Below are 9,642 nucleotides of genomic sequence, written 5' to 3' on the forward strand. Positions count from 1 at the left end.
GAAGGCCCCTGCAGTGGGTTCTGATCTCTTGCTTGGTGCTACAATGCATGTCGAGAAGAAAGACATAGAGAAGGAGTTAAAGAGACAGATACAGGGTGCCAGGATGACTAGTGTTTGAGCAGTCAAAGGCTTAAATAGGCAAAGGCCCTGAGGACCCAGAGCTGTTGATATTTATTGGTGACATCATAGTTAAACTGAGGTAAAGGGGCTACATGGAACAACTACATGGAGTTGCTATGTATATGTTGTTGATGCAGGCAAGGCTTGTAAAGGAAAAGACAATTCTTGAAATAGGAACAGAACAAACAAAATATAGGTTGTGGTTAATAATTAACCTTGTCTTTTTAGTAAAGAGTTTTAACTCTGGGAACAGATTTTGGGTACCAGTCACTCTGACCTCAGCACATAGGCTTTGGCCAGACTCACTTCTACAAACAAGCCAATTGCAAGGTTGACTCTTTACAGCCTGCACTGCTTATAGCCCTCTTTGGGCATAATCAATAGGGCAGTCTCCCACAGAATTGTGCTGCAAGTTTTATTTTGAGACAGGGTCTCACTAAGTTGCCCAGGCTGGGCTCAAACTTGTGATCCTCCTGCCTTAGCCTTTCAAAGTGCTAGGATTACAGGCTCGAGCCACTGTATGCAGCAGTTACCATTTATGTGTGTGTGGTAAGATCCCCTAAAATCTATTCTGCAGCAAAAATCCTCAATATAGAATAATATCATTAAGTACAGTCCTCATGTTATACATTTGATCCCCAGACCTATTCATGCTGCTTATCTGCAACTTGGTATTCTTTGACTTAAATCTCCCCACTTCCTCCCCTGGCCCCTGCCCCTGGAAACCATCATCTTTTCTGTTTCTATATATTTGATATTTTTATTTTTTCAGATCCCATATATAAGTGGGATCATGAGGTATTTTTCTTTCCAGTTCTGCCTTATTTCACTTAGCAGAATAGCCTCCAGGTTCACCCCTGTGTGGGCACCTTGTTTGTGTTTGTGTGTGTGTGTGTGTGTGTGTGTGTGCGCGCACGTGCGCTGGATGCTTACTGGGATAACACTCAGGGCCTCGGACACACCAAGCATATCCTCTAGCACTGAGCCACGCTCCCAGCTGCAGCTTTACTTCTGTCATTCTAAGCACTTTATATCTTTATCACTATTCTGAGTGGAATATTTTTTCCATCATGTTTTCTAATGTATTGCTGATATAAAGGAAAGCTGTAAGATTTTACGTATTCCTTATATTCAACTACATTATGGTGTACATTATGTACAACCATATTTATTGCCATGAGATTTATAATAGAAACATAATCATAAATAGAAACTTAACAGCTAATGTTTGATATAGAGGAATAGTTAAGTAAATATAATACATCCCCACTATGGAATATTGTATAACTCTTTACATTTGTAATCAGGAAGATTGTTATAACCAAAGTCTTTGTTTCTAAAATAAAATAAAAAGGGGCCGGAGATTTAGCTCAGTGTTTCCAGCGCCTGCCTCACAAGTGCAAGGTCCCGAGTTTGATCCCTCGTACCAAAAATTAAAAAATTTAAAAATTAAAAATAAAAATAAAAGCAGAACTCAAAATTACACACATTCTAGGCTTTTAAAAAGTATACATAAATATGGAAGTATACATAAACATTGGAATAAAAAGGCAACCCCATTAGGATAGTGGTATTTGCATATCTTTCTGCATTTAACATTTTTTTTACTCTGAACATGTATTATATTTCTCCATTAAAAACAAAGAAATCTACAATGGGCCATCCTAGTGGTTCTATAGAACTTGTTTTTATCAAATCAGAAGTTCTGTCTCTGCCCCAGGAAAATGAGCTATTGTTTCTTTATTTTTAATTTTTTAAAATTTATAATACACTTTTAACCATAACCAAATTTCAGAAAATTTAGAAAAATAGAAACAAAAATTACCCATAATCCCCCAAATTACTCATAATCCCATTCTCTAGACAAAGTTAGACTTTCAGTCTATTCATTTCCAGTGTTTTATGTGCATAGCTTAGATGGCTCATCTCAGGGTCCATAATTTTGAAATGTGATTTCTTTACACAGCTTCTCTGTTGCTACAGAGCCCTTGTGGCCTTTCCTTTTCAGTGGCCCCTAAAATGCCAGCAAGTTGGAGAAATGTTAATGCCCCCCCCACCCGCCAATATTCAGGTTAACTCCAGCCTCTCTGCTGTTATAAGTAATACTGCAAAGATCATTTATTTGTTCATAAGCCTTCCCATATTTGGGGTTGTTTCTCTAGGACAGATTCCCAGAAGTCAGATGAAGGAGTCAAAGGACACGTACTACTCTAATGAGCATCTCTTTCTAAGCCAGCTCAGCCACCTGCTGTTCACTGGAAGGACACATGGTTCCAATTAATGGCCTGGAGTTTCCTCATGGGTTCCAGCTACAGGTACAGGGGAGCCCTGGGGTCTGTAGAACAGAGCAAACTTGCTAAGTTAAACTGTCGGTGCAGGGAATCTCCGTTGTAGTATTTTTCCAAAGGAAGTCAACAATCTTTTTTGCGGGGGGGAATCAAACTCAGGACCTTGCCCTTTCAAGGCAGGCACAGTGTCACTGAGCTAAATCCCCAACCCTCAACAATCTTTTGTATTGGCTTGTTTTAGGAAAATCTATGATAGCTCTGAGGCTTAAAATTTCCCACTTGGGCTGGATGGAATGGTACACAGCAGTAATCCCAGAATTCTGGGAGGCTGAGGCAGGAATATCCCAAATTCAAGCCCAGACTGGGCAACTTAGGAAGACCCTGTCTCAAGATAAAAAATAGAAAAGAGCTGAGGATGTAGCACAGTGATACAGCACTTGTGGGCTCAATACCCAGTACTGAAAAAGAAAAAAAGTACCCATTCAGCTTAGCAAGGAGCGGCCCCAGGCCCCTTCTTCCCAGGGCCTGGGCTTGAATTGCTGCCTCCCACCCACAACTAAACTCAGTTCATGAGTTAAGTCTTTCCACTCCTCTCCCTCCAAACGTCCCCTTCCTGCAGGTGAGAAAACGAATGGGAGGAGGGACTTGCTTGAGACGACAGACCCTAAAGGAAAAGGATCAGGGCAAGCAGCATGGGACAGTGTTGGAGTCCACATTTCCCCTCCCAGCTGGCAGCGTGGTCTGATGGTTAAGATCAAGCTTTGCCCTCCAGACTCACCTTGGGGTGCAGCCTCTGCCTCCCACTGGTTGGATGATCTTCAGCCACTGGCCTGGAAAGGGACAATGACATAACCATCACATTGGTGTTGGAGGGATTAGCCCTGTGCTGGGCCCTAGGAACCTATTAAATGTTAGCTGTGACGGAGAAGGAAGAGGAGGAAGAAGAAAAGGAGCAGGAGGAAGAAGAGGAGGAGGAGGGGCTTTCCTTTCCCTCCTGAGGGAAACATGCCATGTTTCCCCTGAGCCAGTCCCAAGCCAGCCTGCGTCTGGAACTCAGTTCACAAGGCTGACTGTGTAGAGCCCCTTGGGACTGGTTCTCATGTTCAGACCCTCAAGCGCCTTTCACTGCCCCCGGGATCTCTGGCCTCAGGGGCAATGTGTACCTGTGTCACACATGGGGCACTGGCTGAGTGGCCTGCCAGGCCTGCCAGGATCTTGACATGTTTGTATGGCATGCACCAGCATTCAGCATCCCGGACAGCACGGGAGGCCTGGCCTGAGGATGCACTGGATCACATGGTCCCAGACCCCTGGGCTCTGCACACGTCCCTCCCCTGGTGACCCTAGGCCTCTGGAGCTCTAGGGCTCACATCCATGAGCCATGGAGGCTGCCCAGCTGGACACCAGACTCTGCCAAGGTCTGGTCATGGCCCTGACAGACGAGTGTATCTTGTCCACTCAACAAATGGGGAAATTGAGGCACAGCAAGGCCAGTGAGAAGTTGAGGCTGGTACCCTCCCCTCCCCAGCTCTGGCTCCAGCCCAGAACTCAAACCACTAAAACATGAGAGGAATGGGCGGGGGGCTCAAGGAATCCACATGGTTAATCCTCCCCAACCTTGGCCTTGTCAAGGGTCCTGATGAGTCTCTTGTAGCCGGATATGGTGGTGCACACCTATAATCTCAGCACTCTAGAGGCAGGAGGATCACATGTTTGAGCCCAGTCTGGGCAATTTAGCAAGATCCTGTCTCAAAATAAAACATAGAAAAAGTGCTGGGGATGTAGCTCAAGGCCCTGCAAAGGCCCTGAGTTCAATCCTTGGTGCCATAAAAAACAAAAACAAAACAGAGGAGCTATGGAAATTTTGGGACTCACCTGGGCTGACTCAAAGCAGGCAGAGGAGTGGAGCAGTGCCTGTGTACAGGAACCCTGGACACTGTCTGGCAAGCTGACTGCAAGTGAAGTCTCAAAAGCCAAGCCTGGATTTCCAAAATGTTTTGGAAAATTATATGAACCACATTTTAACTGTATTAAAAATGCAGAAAAAAAAAATCTCTAACCTGAAATCCTACCACCTCAACACACCAGGCTTAATTTTCCCACATTCCTCCCCAGGTTCCTTTGGCCAGCAGTGAGTATTTCTCCAACACTCTTGGTGGTGTGGACACACTTGTGCATACGATGGTGCATGAGGAGCAGATCCAGAGAGACACTTTCTCTAATTTTTAAAAAAGAGTAAATAGTGGATAGTCCTGGGCCAATGTTGTCACTGCAACAACTGCGAAAAGCTGGATAAATGACACAAATCAGACTTCGGTATGCGTCAAAGAGCAGTGGAAACAATGGGGATGGGTGAGGATTAGACTGAAATCTAGCAGTGGAAAACATAAACTGATGCCTCCACCAGCAGCTTTTCTGTGAGCTGAGGACTGGGGACTCTCCTGCAGAGCCTCTTCCAGGGGGAAACAAAAAACAACTTTTTTTTTCAGCGCTGGGAATTGGACCCACAGTCTCAGTGCTGAGATATATCTCCAGCCTTTTTATGGTTGTTTCCTATTTGTTTTTCTTTTTATTTTGAGACAGGGTCTCCCTAAGACACTAAATTGCCCATGCTGGGCTTGAACTTCCATCGTCCTATCTCAGCCTCCTGGAATGCTGGGATTACAGGCATGCACCACCATGCCTAGTACCCACATATACTTGGTGTTTATTTGTGTGTTTGTTTTGAGACAGGGTGTCCCTATGTAGCTCAGGATGGCCCTGAACTCACTATGTAGCCCAGGCTGGCCTCAAACTCACAGCAATCCTCCTCCCCCAGCCTCCTACATCCTGGGATTGTAGACGTATGCCACCACACCTGGCACCGACATATACTTGGGAGAGCATACATTCAGAGGAAAGGGAAGGGGCTCAGGGCTGACTGTTTTCCCTGTTGGTTTGTTTGCGGAGTTCTGCTTGGGCAGAACTGAGGACAGAGCTGACTGTCTTGAAGTATTCAGGGCCAGTGAGGCAAAGCCCCACCAGGCTCTCAGTGTGGAATGATCTGGGGTCAGGGACACCCAGAGAAAGGCTGGAATAGGACTGTGATGGCAACCCAGCCCCCTGATTGTTCCATTTCTGATTGGATCAGGTCAACACGCTCTCATACTCTTGACCAACAGGGATAGTTTTGTAGTTAGCTTTTTTCACTTAAGTGTGAATATTTTTAGGAGGTGAGGAGATAGAATGACAGCACCCAGAACAGTTTGATTTTTATACATAAAGTCCCACATGCCATAAAAATTACTAGACATGAAGACTTAAGAAAATATGACAAGTAGTAAAAAGACAGGCAAAAGATGCAGAGACAGAATTATCAGTGGACAGGGATTTTTAAATAATGATGAATATGTCAAAGAAAACAGAAGAAATGAGATTTTCAATAGGAAATTGGAGTGTGTGTGTGTGTGTGTGTGTGTGTGTGTGTGTGTGTGTGAGACTGGGGATTGAACCCAGAGCATTTGTCTTGAGCTACATCCTCACCCCCTTTTTTATTTTTAGATGGTCTTGCTAAGTTGCCCAGCCTGGGCTCAAACTTGTGATCCTCCTGCCTCAGCCTCCCAGAGTGCTGGGATTGTAGGCCTGCCCTACCACTCCCTGCTGGAAATTGGACTCTTTGAAGAGAAAGGACCAAATCAACATTTTAGAACTTTTTAAAACTACAGCTTATTGGGAGAGTTTAACAATTTAGACATAGCAGAACCCAAGAAAAGTGAACTCAAAGGAAACCAATAGAAAATTATTAAATTGGAACAGAAGCCATCAGCTGATTCTCCCCGCACCACCCTCTGCCCCAGCCCTTGCCTGCTATGCGCAGGTCCCGCTGTGCTGAGGACCGATGGACCAGAGCAGAATAGGCCCCAGCTGGGCGAGGGGGGTGTCTAAGCCCAAGCCCTCTTCTCGCTTCTTGGAAGTTCCTCTCTCCAGAGGGAGCAGCTTCTCACATCTCCAGAGAGGTTCTGCTCTTCGTTTCTAAAGTCCAGTTTGGGAGAAAAAGTCAGAACAGCACCCTTTGTCCTGGGTATGGGCCTCCCTCCTGGGGACCCCCTGTGCCACCTTGTAGGGGCAAACATGTTCGAACAATGCACTTAGCTGATATCTGCTGAGGACCTCACACTGCCAGGCTCGGAGCTGGGGGCTAAAAAATAAGGAAGGGATGAGTTTCAGGCCTGCCCTCAGGGAAGGAAGATTCTTAATGAGAAACATTTGAAGGGCAAGCAGTGGGTAAAGTGCTTTTGAGCCAATATTCTGTAAATCTGGGGTTCTGTCCCCCTAATAGAATTAGGTTTAGAAGTACTGTCACAGGCATTTTTCCAGCCAGCCCTGCATTATGCCACACATTCATTACTGGCATTAAAGAATCCCAAAACTACTCAAAATGCATGAAAATAATTTGGAATACATATATATATAAAACCTCATCCTTTTATGCCTAATCTCAAATGCTAATTTTCCAAGTTTAAATTTTGGCAAGTTAGATTTATGATGGGGATTTAGGCCAAAGAAACACAAAACAAGACCAAACTTAAAAAGGAAAGCGTATGTGTTAAAGATGATCATCAGCCAGCGAAGACTGAACCCTCAAATCAAAACTGAGACACCCCCCAGGGAACACATGCAGTTTTTCTGGCAGCCTCCCTTTGCACCTAATTTCTCTCTGCACACGAAACTCACTTTCATAAAACCTCCCCCCTTGCTCACATTCTAGAAAGAGACCATCTGTTGGCGATTCTGAGGTCTTATGACTTCATCCTGATGCCAGAGAAAATTCAAAATTTATTTTTCAAAGCTTAATGGAAAATGAAACAGACCATAAAGATATGAGACCTACTTTAAAAAAACAAGTTAAGGATTGGTCCACAGTTACATAATACCTTGGAGCTCAGCCAGAAGATACTCTTTTTAAACACTGAAGTCACACCCAGGGCTTGCGACGAGGGCTCTGCTGCCCAGGTCACCCAGTGCTTCAGTCTTTGGATAATGTTTCTGGTCCCTCTGCAAATACTGCCCCACTGAGACCCTGACTACGTGTCTGGAAAAGAGGCAGCTCCCCAAAATCAAGTTCGCCCTGATATTGAGCTTAGCCCTTCCCGGGATGAGCCTTTGCTTTTTCATTCTGACAGTTTTAAATGGAAAGATTTCCAAAATGCAGAATATATTTCCCTGCTGTTAGAAACTGTATGGGTCATATCATTTCTTTTTCCTAAGTGGCTTCTGCTCATTATGTTGCTGGGACACAAGTGTGAGCCGTCAAAGGCTGGGCTTCATCTGGCTCCCCCTCGATGGCCAGCGCAGAGCCCAGCCCAGGACACAAACACAGACAAGCTCTGAAGACTGGCCCTGTGCAGGAGGGAGACTTGGAGGAGAAGGAGAAGGAGATGGTCCCCAGGCATCCACGATGAATGACTACAAGTGCTTTATAATTCTTTGTGACCTCTTAATGAGTCTGTGCCCCAAACACCAGGCCACAACCCAGAAAGAGAATTCCAACCTGTGCACACATCTCAGCTGCTAGCCAGAAAATGCTGCCTAAATCCTGGGAGCTGCCAGCCAGAATCACAACTGGGCCCGAGACTTGCACCTGCAGGTAAATATCTACCACTTCCCTGGGCCGTGGCTGCCTGTGCATAGCACCTCCCCTTCTTGGTTAACATCCTGATGCCTTCCTGGGAGTGTGGGACCCCCGGGCTGTAAGACAGAGGAGAAAGTCAAACAGAGAGGGAAGCTGAATCCAGGCAAGGTAGGGGTTGTTACCGGTACAGGCCCATTTTCCCCACCATGCAGTATACTGATCACTGAAACAATGAGTTTTGCAAAAGAATTTATTCACAGGGACGTGGTGCATGGAGATGGGAGGGTGAGTCTCAAATCTGCTTCCCCAGGAAACAGTTTGATTCACAGGCTGCTGCATGGGGAAAGGCAATTGGAGGCTAGAAAGTAGTCAGTGATTTGCTATGGCAAACTCCAACTTTTACCATACGACCCACCTGTCAGAAGGATTGTCTACACCTCAAAAATTGGTGATTTTTTTTTTCTGAGATCAAACTCAGGGCCTGTGCATGCTGCACATGCACTCTACAGTAAGCCACATCTCCAGCCCTAAAATTGATGATTTTTTAAGATCAATTAAACACAAGTTATTAAGAACAAATGAAGCAAGTTGAGTCTGAAGGGTTTATTTAGGTTCCCTCTGTTTCAGGTTTATAAAGATTCCTATACTGTTGTCCCCCAAAGTATGGGATCAGAATTGGTTCTAGGAGAGCCACACCAAAGGGCTCCAGGCAGAATCACAACTAACTTTTTAAAAATTCAAATCTGAATGCTTTTTCTGTAGCCACAAGCCTCACCACCCCCTACTGTAGACTCTGCGTTTTCCCTGCTTTTGTTACAGGCACAGCTTGGAAGCCATTTGGATTGGCAGTGTTTGGCCCAGAAATACTGACTCATTCCTTCCATACACATTGATATGGTTTAGATCTAGATGACACCCAAACTCTCATGCATCCAGAGGAAGAGCTTTTGGAAAGTGATTGAATTGTGGGGATGCTATAGCTGACTTGCTGTTAGGAGGCGGGATCTGACCAGAGGAGGTGGGTCACTGCGGGTATAGCCTGGAAGAATATACCTCTGTCCCTGGTTCCTTCCTTCTCTCTGCTTCCTGGCCACCATGACATGAACAGCTCACCTCCACCAGCCCCTTCCACCATGACACTTCTGCCTGGAGGCCGCTGACTATGGACTGAAACCTTTAAAACCATGAGCCCAAATAAACCTCTCCTCCTTTAAATTGTAGATGTTGGGTATTGAGTCCCAGCAATGAGGAAAGTGACTAAGGCACACACCAAGCACTTGTTGTGTCGGGGAAGGGATTGAGGGTAAGAGGAAGATTCAGAGATGAAGGCATGACTATGTCAATCATTTAAGGCAAAAAATAACACCAGTTTTATACAAATTCTTTCAGAAATAGAGGAGGGACTACTTCCCAATCGATTTTTAAAGGCCAGCATTTCCCTCCTAATCGAAACCAAACAGGAACTCTATAAGAAAAGGAAATTGCAGTTCTATATCCATGAATACAGATGAAAGAGTATTTAATGAGATATTATCAAATCAAATCTGTGATATGTAAAAAAATATATATAATCATGCGCCACTGGGCCTTGCCACAGAAATTCAGGTAGGATTAACATTTGAA

This window comes from Heterocephalus glaber, unplaced genomic scaffold (assembly GCF_053883595.1).
Source record: "Heterocephalus glaber isolate CG9 unplaced genomic scaffold, H.glaber_assembly_v1.0 deba00001444, whole genome shotgun sequence".
Classification (NCBI taxonomy): domain Eukaryota; kingdom Metazoa; phylum Chordata; class Mammalia; order Rodentia; family Bathyergidae; genus Heterocephalus; species Heterocephalus glaber.